At 54.5% G+C, this 16,274-nt stretch overlaps 1 long non-coding RNA gene across 3 annotated transcripts; it reads left to right on the top strand.

Annotated features, from left to right (window-relative positions):
* Positions 1–6,776: 6,776 nt before the first annotated feature.
* Positions 6,777–14,874, top strand: LOC132516381 (uncharacterized). Of its 3 annotated transcripts, XR_009539305.1 has the most exons (5): positions 6,777–6,874; positions 11,436–11,531; positions 12,669–12,854; positions 13,621–13,698; positions 14,823–14,874. It is a non-coding gene; the product is annotated as an uncharacterized LOC132516381 (long non-coding RNA). The 3 variants fall into 3 exon arrangements; XR_009539307.1 differs by lacking the exon at positions 13,621–13,698 and having other exon boundaries at positions 14,266–14,850; XR_009539306.1 differs by lacking the exons at positions 13,621–13,698; positions 14,823–14,874 and adding an exon at positions 13,275–13,610.
* Positions 14,875–16,274: the final 1,400 nt, after the last annotated feature.

Here is a 16,274-nt window from a genome sequence, read left to right as displayed (position 1 = left end):
TCACCAGGTTTCTCCACTGTAAAGTTACTATTTTTTCCTTTCCCTACTCTATTCTCTGAAAACAAATCACTAAGTCTAACCCACCCTCAGAAGGATGGGAACTACCTCCTGTAGGAAGAATATCTACATATATTATTGGAATTCTTCTGTAAGACAGATTTACCTCTTCTCCCCCTTTGTTTATTTATTCAGTCATGTGTTTACATCAGTATGGACTCATTTATATTTATTTTATACTTTGAATTACAGTTCAACACTACACTATTTTATTGTCCAAATTGATCCAGCTTTGGCCATTGGGAGTTCTTTCAGGTTAGTTCCTGTGTCCCTGTGATATGCCCCATACTTTTGTTTTTGGAGCTCTTCCTTACTTTGTGGTACTGAAAGATGGTCTTGCTCATCTTATATTTTCCCCACTCTGGTCCTAGATTTCCATTCTCTTTTTTTAATTGGAGAATGGTATTAAAAACCAAGGTCCAGCTGGGACCTTTCTTGCTGCTACTAGCCTATCATTGCTTCTAGGCCCTCTCAGCAGACATAACCCATGGATACACACATGTCTGTAATTAGTTCTGCATCTATCCATCTGTATCTACATTACACTAAACATGACTTCATACTGATGTCTCCAACTCGAATCCACAGAGTTCATTCTAACTTCCCCTCCTTGCTTATCTGTAACCTCCCTCTCCAACCACAAGAAAACTGGCTCCCACCATCCACCTTCCATGTACTTATTTGTTCAACCAACATTTAAAATTGTACACTGTTGAGGACTGGATTTGGTTGTATGCCTTTAAATATTGCTGGCTTATTTCCAAGAGACAGCTAGGTTGCATGCAATTGGCTTGATACCATCGAAGAAGGCTTGTTTTTTAACTTTGTTAGCATTAGTTTAGAGTAGCCTTAGTCTAGGACTCACTTGGCCCCTCTGCTAAGGCAATGCCTTTCCAAGGACTCTACCTAATGCCCCATGTAGAGGGAGGTCTTCCCAACTCTGGCTGGTGCTGGAGGGAACCCCTTCTCACATCTCTGCATGCACTCTCTGTGCATCAACTTCCTCTTCTTTATTTTGCCCCACAAATTCTGGTCACTTGGCCTCCCTGAACTCTAGTTGTGTCTCCTCAATTCAGGGAGACCACCAGACTCCACTTGCCTTCCTCTTTGCCTTCCCTATGCTCTGGCCTGGTACCTTTCTCTAACTGGTAAGCTGGGAGCAATCGTAGGACTCACCTTATGTTTTCCTTCTCTTAGGGATCACTGTTCTGTCCTGCCCGTTGCCCAATGTTGAAAACCATTGTTTCATAGATTTTTGTCCAGTTTTCTAGCACTTTAAGGTGGGAGGGTAAATCTGGTCCTCTTGCTCCATCACGTCCAGCAGCAGACGTCCAAGCACTGTTCTAGATGCAGGGGCCACAGTAGTGAGTAAATAGACAAAAAGCCACTGCCCTTGAAGCTTGCATTCTAATGCGGGGGTCAGCAAATTTCTGTAAAAGGCTAGATAGTAAATATTTAGGCTTTGTGGGCCAAGAGGAAAAATCAAGTCATAACCCCATTGCCACCACTTGCAGGAAGCCGGGCACACAAGCAGTGGGCTGCAATGAGAACACCACATACAGTCTCTGCGCTCACTGCTCAACTCTGCCCTTATAGCGTGAAAGCAGCATAGACACGCATAAATGAAGGAGCATGGCCATGTTCCAATGAAACTTTATTTATGACATTGAAATTTGGGCTTCATATCATTCTCACATGTCATGAAATACTATTCTTTTTTTTAAACCATTTAAGAATGTAAAAACCATTTAGTTCACCAGCCGTCCATAAATAGCAGTGGGCCAGAGTTGATGGGCCATAGTTTGCTAACTCCTGATCCAGTGGGAGAGATGGAAAATAATCAAGATAAATAAATTAAGAATATGGTATTTTAAATAAGTGCCAAGGAGAAAAACAACAACGACAACAACAAAGCCAAGAAGGGGAGGCAGGTGAAGACTTAGATAAGATGTCTGTCCAGGTAAGTCTCACTGAGAAGGTAACTTTTGTGTCAAAACCTTTTGAGAATGAGCTACCTGATGTCTACGGTAAGGGAGAGGTTTATTTGCTGTTGGTCTAGCATCTGCCGCCTGACCTGACTGAGCTCCTGCAGAGCCGAGACTGTGCTCCTGCCTGGCACTGAGCCGTGCTTAGTCAAATAAGCGTGTGTGTGTGTGTGTGTGTGTGTGTGTGTGTGTGTGTGTGTGTGTGAGACATCAGCAGACCTGGGTTCGAATTCCAGCTCAGCCACCTTCCCACGGTGGAAGCTGGGGAAAGCTCCTTCGCCTCTCTGAGCCTCGGTTTCCTCATCTGTGAAATGGATGGTGTCCCACCAGGGGGTTGTGGGATTTATATGAGATGGCACATGGCTTGTCCTGATGCTGACTTACAGGCTGCTGTTTTATTGGAAAGAGACAGAAGCTCTGCCCTGGAGTAGCCTCTGGGTTGGCTCTGTGAAGCCAGGGATCTGGACTCTCCATCCCATATCCATCACCTCTGGCCCAAGAGGACTTGGACTCCCCACAGCTGAGCCCAGAGCAAAGGGACCCCACCACCACCACTTGCCATGGGGTCATGGGCAGAGGACGGAGCACTGTGCCAAGAGTCCGGAGCCCCGAGTTCCAGTTCTGGCTGCATCAGTGCCTCCCTTGAAACCCTGGGCAGGTCATACCCTTTGACTGGACAGTGATTCCAAAGAGAAGGAAAACAAACAAGCTGGGCCTTACAAGTGCCCCAGCTGACGGCCTGGAGAGTTTCCAGACTACGGCATGAGGAAGGAAAAAACTCGTAAGCAGTGGAGCCAAGATTCAAAACCAAGCCTCAGTCTTTTTTTTTTTTTTTTTGCGGTACGCGGACCTCTCACTGTTGTGGCCTCTCCCGTTGCGGAGCACAGGCTCCGGACGCGCAGGCTCAGCGGCCATGGCTCACGGGCCCAGCCGCTCCGCGGCATGTGGGATCTTCCCGGACCGGGGCACGAACCCGTGTCCCCTGCATCGGCAGGCGGACTCTCAACCACTGCGCCACCAGGGAAGCCCTGGGCATCAGTCTTAACCAGCACGCTGACCCACTTCCCACAGGGCCCAGCCAGCTTAGGCCCAGTGGCTCCCTAGAAAGGGATGGGAGCCCCCAGACACAGGTTCAAGTCTCACCATTGTCACTTCCTGGCCGCATGACCTCAGATGGTCAGAGTTGGAGGTTGATGCTGCCTGTAGGCAAGGTCTCCTCCTTTGCTCTTGTCATTCAGACTAATGTCACCTCCCAGAAAGCCCTGACCACACCCCCATGGAAGCCCCTGGTTACTGTCACTGTCCCCTGTCCTATCGGCCTCACAGGGCTGCTCACTACCTGGTTTCCCTTTCCTCGTTGCCTCACGTCTTCCCCACGGACTGTAATCTCCATGAAGGCAGCACTCATGTGGTTGTCTCCCATCCCTGTGTCTCCAGCACCTAGGGCAGTGCCTGGCAGGGTCTTTGTGCTCAGAAGATACTGCTTAACTGGATGAAGCCAAAGAACCCTCAACAATCATTCAGTCAAATGCCCTGCCTGGCCCATTACACAGATGGTGGGGAGCGGCTGAGGACCACAAAGGGGAGGGGTGTGCCAAGGATCCCCTGGGGAGTTTGAGGCAGAGCAGGGCTTGAACCCCAGACTTGTTTCCCCGCCACACACTCCTCCCCGCCCCGAGCCTCAGTTTCCACATCAGGACAATGGGTTTTGTTTTGGTGGGCTGAGTGTTGGAGCACATCAACCGGCTCTAGGGAGATGAGGCTGGGAGGTGGTGGGGATGACCTCTTCCGAGCCACTGGGCAGGAGACCTGCCAAGAGGAGGGTGTCTGAGCCTCAGAAGACCCCATGTGCCAGGATAAAGCACTCAGCGCAGTGCTGCAGCCAGTGGAGCGATTGCTATTACTATTATTATTTCCCTGTCTACCCTCAGCGTTGTTCTAAGGCTTGGATGTGACGGCGTGTGTGAAAGTGCATTGTTCTTTGTGAATCCACAGCACGGTGAAGAGGTGAGGGGCCCTACTTTACTGTCACTACCGACAATGATGACATTATGAACGTGTACTTTCATGGACTTCCTTCCAAAGGGTATAAATAGGATGGTTAAAATCCATCCACACTGACAGACAACCCTGAGAAATAGGAGAGCAGGGAGGACCCTATCTGACCTTCAAGGACCTAGAGAGGTAAAGCCGCTTGTCCGTCCTAAGGCTCACGGCCATGGCCCAGATAGACCCACCCTCAGGGCCCAGGGAGCCCTCCCTCTCATGCCCCCAGGTCTCCTGGCCAAAATCCAACGCAAGTTGCCCAGAGCTTCGCTGGTTCTTCCGAGGCAGGCCCACGTGGAGCCCCCAGTGCCTGGGGTGAGGGACGAGTCAAGGGCAGACGTGGCTGGTTTGGGTCTGATGCTGTTAAATTCACGGTGCCAGCCCCTCAGGACAGAAAGTCGGAGCATTGAAAGGGGCTCAGCCCACAGGAGCTGCCCAGCTGTTCCACTCCCAGACCCAGATCCTCTGTCCGCAGGCCCTAGACTGGCAGCTGAGCCAGGCCTGCCCACGTTCTGTACTCCCTCCTGAGGCCCAGCAGGTGCCCATGTGAGAGTTGAGCGGGGGTGCCAACTCTGGGGAGCCCCGGGGGGCAGCAGAGGGGCCTTGAGTCAGCTGGTGATCAAGGTCAATAAATCCGACATTTCCTGAGCACCCTCTGAGCCAGGCCCTATGCTGGGCCCCTGGGACTGGAGGTCAAAGGCGGGTTGCTGCCCTCAGTGAGCTCATAATTAGTCTAACTGTGGAGGGAGACAGAGGACCAGGCCACTACAGTATGGTGCATTCATCCCAGAGGAGATGGCCAACTCACTGAAGCTGGTCGGGGAAGCTTCCGGAGGAGGTGACCCACTGTGCCGGCCGGAAGCACAAGCGGAGTTACTAAGGGTAAGCAGAAGAAAAAGGCGATCTCAGGGAAAGTGGCTTCCTGGTCTATAAAATGAATAACAGAACCCATCTCAAAGGGTGTTGTGTTTTACAAGAAGGAAGGGGAAAATTCTTTGAAACTGGGGATCACAGGACACATGCGAGGAAATATTCTTTAGGCCCTTATGTAGGTAGGGGTCTGAGGTCCCCAGGTTTCTCCATTAGACCGACCCCAGGCCTGAGTCCCTGGGTATGCCCAGCACCCACATTGCCATGGCTCACGCCACTGTCCACCCGAGGGTCCATGTCCTGCAGGAGTCCCCTAGGTCACCAGGCCCACCCTGGACCCACACTGGGTACTGGGCAAAAGACAATGTCCACCAAGCCCCCTGTCGACACACTTGTATCTGGGCCCTGAGGTCCTCGCCTAGTCCAGCACCCAGTCCTCCTGGTTCGAGGCTTTTTGCTGCTTGCTATGTTTCCATCCTTACCTTGATCATCACTCTTGACACGTAGAACCAGTTGGGACCTTGACGGCCCCTCACAGGTACGGTTAGGATCTGCCACCTTCCTACCTTGGTTACACTGAGGGAAATACTCCTTGTGGTTTGATTCAGACATCACCACAACAACCATCAACAGGACAACCACCCTTGATCAACATGATCACCGTCATCTCCATCCTCACCCCAGGCTCGTTTGCCTCTGTGCCCCTGCCCTGTCAGTTTCCTTTGCTTGGCGTGTTTTTCCCCTTGACACCTCCATGGGGATGACTTGACTCAAAAACCAGCCCCTACTCCCAGGAAGCGTAGCAGCCCCGAGTCTGGGTTGGGATCCCCTTCGCTGCTCCCAGGCCCTGTTCTGCTCCCTTAGATGGGGAAACTCGGCACCCCGTGGTGCCCCCGTCTTACGGTGGCACTCTTCGGTGCCCCCTCGATGGTGAGCTCCCTGGGGGCAGGGCTGAGCCTTCTGCAGCTCTGTGTTCCTGGCGCAGAGCCTGGCTCAGAGTGGGAGCTCCAGAAATATTTGTTGAATAGATGAATGCGTGTTAAATAAGCAAATGAAATGTTGCAAATCATGAATCAGAGAGCTTTTGGCAGGAAAGAAGAGGGGGACATGTCCTCTACTCCTCCAAGGAGGGGAGAAAATGGGGGATCAGACTGTGGAGGGCAATGGGGGTGTTGCTGGGTAAAACTTCCCTGGTGGGGGAAGGCCTGACTCAGATACGCTCTGTCAGCTGAGACGCCCTCTCAGACCATTGCCTCCAGCTGGATGTTTGGGGAAGTGGGGTCAGGGGTTCAACTGCTCACCAGCCTGGCCCTATCCTTGGAGACCCTCAGCCTGGGGGAAGCGGAGGGGGAGGAGGCAGGCCAGCCCCCCTCGCAGCCACACTCACCGTGGCCTCCACTCGACCCCTTTAAGACAGCCCAGGCGGCCTCCCTTTGCTGGTTGAAACTGTTCAGTTTTCGGACAGGACAGAGGAGGGGGGCGGGGGGGAGGTCACACCTGTTGTGGAACTTGAGAGAAGGCTTATTTATAAATGTTCAGGGCTCGGGATTCTTGCGGAGCTGATGTCCGGAGGGGAAGGTCACCAAAATGCTTGTTTATAAAAGCAACAGCAACTGGGAACACCATAAACGGGCTAAACGATGAAATTAACAAGCTACCCGAGGCGGGGCATGGCGGGGCATGGCGGGGCCTCCGCTGGCCGGGCACCACTGCTGGGCAGAGCCCCAGGCCTGCCTCCAAGCCAGGTCCCTCCCCTGCCCCAGCAGCCCTGCCCGCCCCCCAAGGTCCAGCCTCCCTCCATGACACCCCTACCCCACGCCTGCCCTTGACCCGTCCCCACGCAGGGACGCAGAGCCTGTGTGACAGCTCCTCCAGGGCACAGCCCTTGCTAAGGGCCGTTCCTTCATCACCCCAAGGTGAGCACTTCTGGGCCCCCCAAACGTGCCACGTTGGTGCCAAGTTGGGAGTGGTGGGCTGTTTGGTTTTTCTGGCTCTCTGAGGCCAGAGGCCACCCTCCAGTCTACCCCGCCCGACCCTACCTGGGGGCCCCCTGGAAGTGGCAGAGGGCAGTCATTTCCCCCATGCTCACCCCCTCCCGGGACTGTCTGTCCAATTCCCGGTTTCAGGAAAGCTGTGTTTTCCTTGGGTGACTGATGGCTGAACAGGTGGCTTCTGGGTTAGAGAGTGTCAAGTGAACAGCGGCGGGAGAAGTGGCCCTTTTATGGCTCACTTTCGCTGCCCGCCGCTTCTTGGCTGCTCAGAGCTCTCTGGCCTCCTCCCCCCACACCCCGTGAGGGCATGTGTCAGGCTGCCCACCCATCCTGGCCCTGCAGCCCACCAGCCGGGGCCGACGACACATGGATTCCTCACCGAGGGGGCGTGGGGACAGCTGAGGGGGAGCGGAGCCCTGCCCTCCTGCACATCATCACACACTTACACGCGTGCACAGGCCGCACGTGTGATCACAGGCACTCAGGAATAGTCCCACTAGGAGGGCACGCGTTCTCTTGGATGCAAAACATCTGCCTCCCCTACCACTCCATGTTCCATCAAACCCAGCAAGGATCGTCCAAACGACTCCGTGCCTGGCAGCGTGCTCAGACAGTACTAGACCCCACGTGCACAGGCCCAGACACGCTGGGCCCCACGCTCACTCCATCTCCCAGCCTGCCTTGCACACACACAGGCTCCCCGCTGGCCTCCTCCTCCTGCTCTTTGCCTCGGTTTCCTCAAGCGTGTGTCTCTGTCTCTGAGTGACTCCTAGTCTCTCCCTCCTTCCTCCCTGCCATCTCTCAGAGTGTGTCTGTTTCTGTTTCCCTTGTTTTCTCTTTGCTCTCTCTCTCCCTATCCTGTTCTAGATAGATCTGCCTCTTTTTGTCTCTCTCTCTCTCGCGCGCGCGCGCGCCCTCTCTCCTCTCCCTGTCTCTCCCCACTCCCTCTGGCTCTTTCTCTGGCACAGAACCCACAGCCTTCCAGCACATCCTCCGGAGTCATCATCATCAGATCTGTGTTCTCCCTCAGCCTCACTACTCAGAATTGCTTTTTTTTTCTTTTGGCCACGCCATGCGACATGCGGGATCTTAGTTCCCTGACCAGGGATCGAACCCACGGCCCATGCAGTGCAAGCACGGAGTCTTAACCACCGGACCACCAGGGAAGTCCCACTCCTCAGAATTTCTGAGAGGAGCTACACTTCAGCCTGGGCCTCGCCGTGGGCCCTGTAAGGTGGAGCGGGCAGCTCTCTGGAGTCACTGGTGTCCCTGAGGCCCACGGAGGACCCACAGGCCTCCCCCACCTGGGGAGTGGAGGCTGGACTGGCTCAGACCCCCCTGGCCTTGGGCTAGGAGTGGGCTACTGACCTCTCGCCTCTCTTCGGTGCCGGAGTCAGGGAGGACCTGGGTGTGAGATCTGGGTATCTTGGTACCCAGCAGACCATGGCAGTGGGGCAGGGGCTTAGGAGGGGGCACAGCCAAAGCTTCTTCATGATCAACCTTGGCCACCATAATGAGCCGCCCAGGCGTGCCCAGAACCCTGTGAAATCTGCTTAAAATACTGGGCCCTTCAAGGGCTGCAGCCTCCCTAGGGAAGGGATGTCAGGTCTCTGTTTAGACCCTAAGGAGGGACAGCTGAGCCACACTGGGGATGCTTTCGCCTCAGAAGCCAGGGAGGTGAGGGGCCTCAGACACCTTGTGTGGCCTAAGGCAGTTGGAAGAGCCTGGGAGGGAACACTGGGGACACCCAACCTGGAAAGGTTCCTCCATCCCACCCTCATACCTAGAGGGCATCCCAGCTCCTGAATCCACAGGGAAGCAGGAAAGGTCTATTCCAATGACAGAATGGGGACGGGACCCTGGGTGGTCAGGGCTTGCTCCTGAGGCCAAAGACAGAGGTAAGGTGGGCCCAAGAGACCGCTCCCCACCCCGCGCGAACCCCCATCCACATACCCTTGGCCTCCCACAGTTTTGCCTGGGCCTCATTCAATTACTCATTCATTTGGCAAATATTCATTGAGCACCTACTCTGTGTCAGGCACTGTTCCAGGTACCCTGATAGACCCACAGTCTAGAGACAGGAACAGACAAGAAGCAAGAAAACAAATATTTAGTTACAGTACATGCTGGAATAAGCTCAGTGAAGGAGGCAAGAGCATGCCACCTTGGAGACTAAAAGGGAGGCTCCTCGGAGGGGAGGTGGCAGAGGCCTCTCTGAGGAGGTGGCCTTTGAGCCTCATGACCCTCCTTCCATCCTGGAGGCACCTCCTCTCCAGGTGGGAAGCCAGGATCCCACACTCTACCTCATCACAGACTGTGGGCAGAGCCACAGTGGATTAATAGTATAAAAACTTCAGCAATAAGTTAACTTGTTGAGGACCTCGGTGTGCCAAGCCCTCTGCAATTTGCCTCTATGTATTATCCCTGTTAATATACAGAACAAGCTAGAGGGAGATACTCATAAAATAAGACTTTTAAAGATGAGGAAACTGAGGCTCAGAGAGGGTAAGTGGCTTGTTTAATGTCACACAGCTTGTGGGAGGCAGAAGCAGGATTTGTGTGACCCCCCACCTCCTCCATGTCCATTCTCCCAGATTCTCCTTCTCCTTGGGAGCCATCTCTGGCCCCAGAAAAGAGCGAGTAGGTGGGGCAGGAGGAATTGGGGGAAGAAGAGTGTTCTGCACCCCCTTTCCAGGGCCTCGGTCCCCCATCAAGCCCTCTAGACTGGGACGCTCTCATCTTCTCCTCTACTGTGGACTGTGAGCCCACAGTCCCCCAGATGCTCCCAGCTGGCTCATGACTCCAGCCCCCAACCCCGCCAGGCGCCCCCCTCCCTTTCAGGCAGGCAGTCTGGGTGGAGTGAGGCCCCATCCCAGTCCCCAGTTGCCATTGTCTTCTCCAGACAACCATTAGCATATGTGCAATGCAATTACCCTTCAGCTCTCCTGGCCCTGGGCTGACGTGGAGGTCCCATCCCCAGTGATTTGGGGGAAAGGGGGGTTATTACAACTCACAAAACCTTAAATTAAGAGTGAATAAGGGAAGCGTCGCATGCCACTTCTGAAAGGCTGCCAGACGGGCTGGGGTGGGTGACGGGTGTATTATATGCCAAGCTGATGGAGGAACTTATGGATGTGGGGATGGTGGAGAGGCAGCGCGGCTCAGCTGGTACCCACCCATGGCACAGGCCCAGTGCCCACCCAGAGTCTTGCCTGCTGGGTATGGACCCCACCTATCCCCTATGGCTGTAGGATTTGCAAAAGGCAAAAGTGGGGCTTGATCTAGATTGTACTGGGGCGGGGGGTGTGATCAGAGTCTTCCTGGGGAAGCTATAGTAGAGCCTGAGGGTTATAGAGAAGTTAGGCAGGTGAAGTGGGAAGGGCAGTGATCCAGGCAGTGGGCTTGGCTTGGGCCAAGGTCCTGTGGTGGAGGGACCACAGCACATGGCAGGTCAAGAGCCTTTCTAGACCATGGAGATCGGAAATGGAGCTGTAGATGAGGGGGTGACCCTGGGGAAGTCGGCAGGGTCCACTCCCCGATGAGCCTTCTTGGCCAGAGTATGATTTGAGATTTGATGGTAGGCGCCCGGCGGGGAGTGTACCATGTAACCATGCTGCTTCGAGCAAGGTGTCTCCTGCCACAGTGCAGAGAACAGACTGGAGTTGGCGGGGGGGCTTTGGAGACCCTCCAGGAGGCCGACACAGTACTCCAGGGGAGAGACGGTGGCCACTTGGACTAGAGGTCCGGGGGCATTGGAGAGAAGGGACCACCCTGAGTGGTATTTGTGGCAGGATGGAGCAGCGGTTGTGAGGGGGGCGGTGAGCACGCTGGAGTTGGAGTGTGTGCAGCCTGGGGAGCCTGGATGGGCAGGCCAGGTGGGGACGCAGGCTGGAGGGTGGAGGGAGAGAACAGGTTTAGGTCTGAGTATAAACATCACAGCCCACCTGAGCCTCAGTTTCCTCCATCTGTAAAGCGCTGCGTGGTGCCTGGCTCCCACGCGGGAAAGTTGGGGCAGAGAGAAATAACAGGGGTGGGAGGTATGAGGAGTACAGAAGTCACCTGGGCGGCGCCAGGTGTTCTCACTCCACTTGTCCAGGTGGAGGTGATGGAGGGGACTCAGGGTGGGCACGGGGAGGGAAGAGCCCAGAGCTGCAGGCAGGAGGCTGTGACCCCGTTCTGCTGCTCCCCCACTGTGTGTCCATGGGCTTGTGCCCTGACCCCCACGAGCTCTCCTTTCCTCCAGGGGGGCCTGCTGGCGCTGGTGCCCTTGGAAAAGGGGCAAGGCCCAAGGTCTGTTCCCAGGAAAGGGAGGGCCTCAGCCCAGGCTCAGTGGGGCTCTGGGGAAGGTTGGATTGGACCTGCCCACCCACCGGCTGGGCAGCCAGGAACCAGGCTTTCTCTGTCTCCATCAGAGCTTGGGGTTGAAGGTGGGGCTCCGGAGGTCCCCTCCCTTCCAATCCCACACCCTCTCCTGTACCTCCGGCAGGGCCCTGCGTCTCCCACGGCTCTGGGGTCCTCCCTCTTACACACACCTCCCAGGCTGGCAATTCCACCCGGAGCCAGGAGAAGCAGCGACTTCAAGGTCAGTGAGGATGAGCTCACGGGCGGTGGAAAGATGGGGCTGAGATACCCCCGTCACCCCCATGGGGACGGGGGGCAGAGAGGGCTCCCTCTGAAGCCCTGTGACCCTGGGCTGCAGGGGAGTGGCAGGGAAGCCGGAGAACTCAGCCCCTTCCCCCAGCCAGGAGCCCTGGGCCTCTGCTCGTATATCTGTCCCTGGATAATGTATATCCAGCTTATGGAAAATATTCATAATGCTCCTTACACCAAACTGGCCCCCTTCCATAGTGCGTGATCTAAAATTAAATCCATTTCAACTATACAGTAGATCGAGTCAAGCTAATATAAATGAAACATGATTAATAGGCAGAACGCTGTCCTCCTTCGCAGGAACGGGGCGGCAGGGCTGGGGGCCATTCTACCTCTCCCTCCCCACAGCCCCCGTATCCCCCAAGGCCTCCCCGCCCCATCCTCATCCCAAACTCCCCTCCCCCTGAACCTGAAATGTGAACCAACCCTGGAATTTGCCCAAATGTTGCCAGACCATTAGAGCAAAGCGGTTAAGAGAGTGTGGTCTTTGGCGTCAGGACAGAGCCAAGCCCTTGAGCAGGTGACTCCGCCTCCCTGAGCCTCAGTTTCCTCATCTATACAATGGGATATTGACAACCCCTGCCTTGCTGGGCTGTTGTGAGTGGTCAGTGAGATGATAAGCTGGTAAAGTGCAGAAGTAGCCAGCATCCCCGTATAGACAGCAAGCATCGTTAGGTTACCCCCAGAGGTCTGCTCTATTGGCCCCCATGGGAGTCGGGATCTGTATGCCCCACCGGCGGGGTTCTGCGGATCAGCCGGCAGAACAAGGGCCAGCCAGAATTCCTGCCATTGCAGTGATACGCTGGGTGGGTTATTTTTAGTTCGTTGGCAAGTGACTGTTACTGACCAAATGTTCCCACCACTGGGGACAGACTCTGCTAAGAGGGCACTTGTGTGCTGAGCCCAGGGTGGGGAGGGTTGTTTGTGGCCCGTTCCCAGGGGCTCCACGTGTGTCCCCCTTGCACACACATTTGGACACAGTTTCCGTGGCCACTGGCGGAGAGCAGAAGGACCTGGGCGGAGCAGGGCAGCACGCACGCCTGGCCTTTCTCTCCTTCCTCTCACTAAGGACGCTCCTCAGCGTGGAACGAGAGGCAATGTCACCCCTGGAGAGGAGTGGAGCTCTCAGCCTGCTGGCCAGCACACCGTATCCCTCCCTCCAGGAAAGACCCAGGTTTCCACGGGCTGAGTGTGTATGCGCACACGTGTCACGTGCATGTCTGGTCATCGCCTTCTGAGCGGTGTCCTGCTCCAGGTATGGGTGCCCTTTCCTACCTACCTGAACCCCCACTATCCGTGTTCCTGGGTCTCTCAGACCCACACCACAATCCCCGTTGCAGGTGATCTTCTGAACTTCCTTGTGTTCCAAAGGGGAACCGCCTTCTGTACAAGCCCCTGAGTCCCGGGGTGTTTTCTTCCATCTAGTCCTTTCTTTTTCTCCCCGAGGGGTGGGAAGCAGGCAAGCCCTACGGGGTGGGAGGGGGTGCTGCCGACTCTTTCCTTGTCATTGGCCATTTGCTGCCTGCTTCACCAGGCGTGTTTTGAGCATGTTTGCATAAAGTGGATGCAGGCTGCAATTCCGTAATGAATTCTATGAATACTAATCCGCTACTACCCTTGACCTTGGGGTCACCGAAAGATCAAAACCAAACCATTTAATATTTTCCTTTTGCAGATCAATAGAAGCATAAATTCCCCCTCAATGACAAGTATAATTTCAAACAGATCTATAGAAGGCATGCGTGCATTTCCAGCCGCAGACACTCACTGCCTGCCTGGCCTTTTGGGGAGCAGACGAGGAGTTTCTTGCCTTTTCTACCGTTGAATTTCTTTTTGCCTTTTTTATGGCTCTGAAATGCTATTTTCAGCAGCTGCTGTCATATAAATATCTCTTGTTTTTCTTCTCCTCTTTCCCTCCTGGTGAAAAGGGCAGGGGACCTATTGAAAATTCCGCTTTATCTCTTTCAGTCGGGTTCAAGTACAGGTCGAATAATCGATCCCTCCTCCTTTTCTTTTTTAAGTTTCCTGTCGTTCTTTTGGCCGGATCAGCAGCAGAGAGAAATCAGGAGGGCAGCTCTCTTATGCAGATCCTCTCAGAGGTCTATATTGCTGGGTTTGTGTGCGAGTTTGCGCGTGCACATGTGCGAGCTGCCCCTGGGTGTGTGTGTGTGGGGGGTGAGTGTATGAGTGTGTGTGTGTGTGTGTGTATGTACCTTTGTGTACATGACCATAAAAGCTCATGCTAGTTCAAACTCTCACCCAGAACTTGAGGAGGGAGGAAATAGAAAATCATCAAAGAGAAAAAGTGGAGGACTGGAGCGGGCATTGTTAACCCCTGCAGCTCCCAGGCAGAGCCAGGTCGGGCCTGGGAATGTCTCCCAGCTGGCTTGCCACGCGTGCACCTCGTGAAAAAGAGCTTCTGAGTCTTTACGAATACAACTCCGAGAAGGGGGAAAAGATGCAAAAAGAAGACAGGGCAAAAACCAAACCAAACCGAAACAAAACTGGAGGCGGAGGGGAAAAAAGCAAAAGAAAAAAGAGAATTAAACCATTAATCTGCCCAGATTTTCCACTTCACAGAGTAATCAGTTTGGAAGTGACTGAGATAAAGTGGAAGCCACGACTGCCATCACCTCCTCCCTCCAGTCCACGTTTCTTATTTACAGAAAAATGGGGAGCCAGGAAGGCGGCCTCCCTGCCCCCCCAACAAAGGCCCCCAGTGTCCCGCTCCAGAGAGGGATGAGGACCCCAGCCCTCAGCCGCAGCTGCCCGGTGCCGTGACACCCGGGCAACGGCCACCCTGAGCTGGAGGTGCAAAGCCAAGATGATTTAATTTATAGAAAGGACAAGGATGTCGTGTAGCAGATTTAATCATCGGAGAGTTTAAAAAAAAATAAGGACCGGGCTAATGTCGTAATTTACATTTCAGGATAATAAAGAGAGAAAGACAGAAAAGGAAGGGCCCATAAGCCTGCAAGAGGCAGTCAGGAGGGGAGGCCAACCAGGGGGCTGAGGGAGCCCAATAGATTTGCCTGAAACACCAATAAATTTAAAAACAAACCCAGAAAGCTAAAGACAGCCCCTGGAAAGTGCTGGGAAAATGGACCATCGATTTTAGAGTTGATCTGCATTTTGTATTTTAATAATGCTCTCTCTGTCTTTCCTTTTCTCTCTCTCCCTCTCTCCCTCTCTCGCTCTCTCTCTCTTTTGCAAAATATAAAAGCTGATCTGATAAATATTAATTTGAACCATCATAATGTATTTGAAAATTCCAGCTAAAATGTCACCACATGGAACATTAATGTAATATTTCAAGGCCCTGAGAGCAATACTCATATTGATTGCATTTATTTCACTCTAGGGAGGAGAGATAATTCTTCAATGTGGGACACATCTGGGAGCCAAGGAGGCAGGGGCTGAGGGGAGAAACGCAAAATTATATATGGTCATAAAAAATACAAAACAGAAGATCCTCCCCAAAACTCTCCCCTCTCCCGTGGCGCCCCACACCCTAACTTGGCTTTTTAATTTCTCAGCGTGGCGTGGGGCACGGAAGGCAGGAGCTCGTGTGCCTCTGGGGCCGGGGTTGCCAAGATTCAGCCTCCTCTCCCTGGGCCTCACCACGTGGGCCCTGTCTCCAGGCATTGGCTGCCTCCCAACATGGGGCATCGGGGCCCAGCTGGGGATGGACAGACAGATAGAGGGACTGGCCCAGCTGGGGGCCCCCCAGAGCTGTGGGGTGAAAGTCTGTGAATGCACAAGGGCTGTGGGGTCCTGTGGAGGGGGGGAGAGAAAGAGGAGAGGAGAGGAGGGCAAAGGAGGGAGACAGAGAGAAAGGCAAGAAAGAAGAGAAGAAAGATACCAAAACAGAGAAAGAGGAAAGAGGGAAGGAGGGAGACAGAGAGGTGTGAGTGAGAAAGCAGGGAGAGGGGGGAGAGGAAGGGAGGAAAGGAGGGGAAGAGTGAGTGAGGAGGGGAGGGGGCGAAGGGAGGCGGAGGGGGGCGCCGACCGACTGGAGTCCCAGTTCCTCTCACTGTCATTAAGGATATTGATGTGCTCAGGCGTCAACCAGTCTTTGCACAAGTGAAAGGAAATCCGATGCTGGTGATGACCCGGAGCCCACGCCCTCCATGCCCCCTGCCGGCCTGGAGCAGAGACCTGGGAGGCCCGGGGGGAGGGATGTGGAGTGGTGAGACCCCCATACAGGGCTGAGGTGCCAAGGCTCCGTGACTCTAAGCTTCCCCAGCCCGGGGCCCGCGCCGGGGTAGGGAGGGCACCCCTGGCACCCGCTTCTTTCAACATCCATGCCCACGGCTCCAGGGCTGGCTGCCTGGCCTCCTGCCTCCCCCTGGCCTGGTACCTGCATCCCAGATGCAGTCTGAGCCGGGGTGACCCCCTGACTGAGCCCTCAGCCGGAACTGGAGCCTCACCTTCCTCCTTGCTTCTTGGCGTGTGTGTGGGGTTGACCGTTATAGCACCCCTAGAAGGCCAGGGGCGGGGCAAGGAGAGGCCCCGGAGGCCCAGGCACTGGCCAAGGTCAGGCGCATCCTTGCCGTTCTTCAGATCTCTGCACAAATGTCACCTTCTCACAGAAGCCCTCCCTGGCCACCTAGACAGCCACTGACACACACTCCCTATCACGCCTGCGTGTTTTAAGCAGAGCACTTGTCAGTAA

The sequence above is a fragment of the Lagenorhynchus albirostris genome, chromosome 2 (genome assembly GCF_949774975.1).
Source record: "Lagenorhynchus albirostris chromosome 2, mLagAlb1.1, whole genome shotgun sequence".
Taxonomy (NCBI): domain Eukaryota; kingdom Metazoa; phylum Chordata; class Mammalia; order Artiodactyla; family Delphinidae; genus Lagenorhynchus; species Lagenorhynchus albirostris.
Note: the sequence above shows the minus strand (reverse complement) of the source record. Positions and strands in the feature narration are given on the sequence as shown.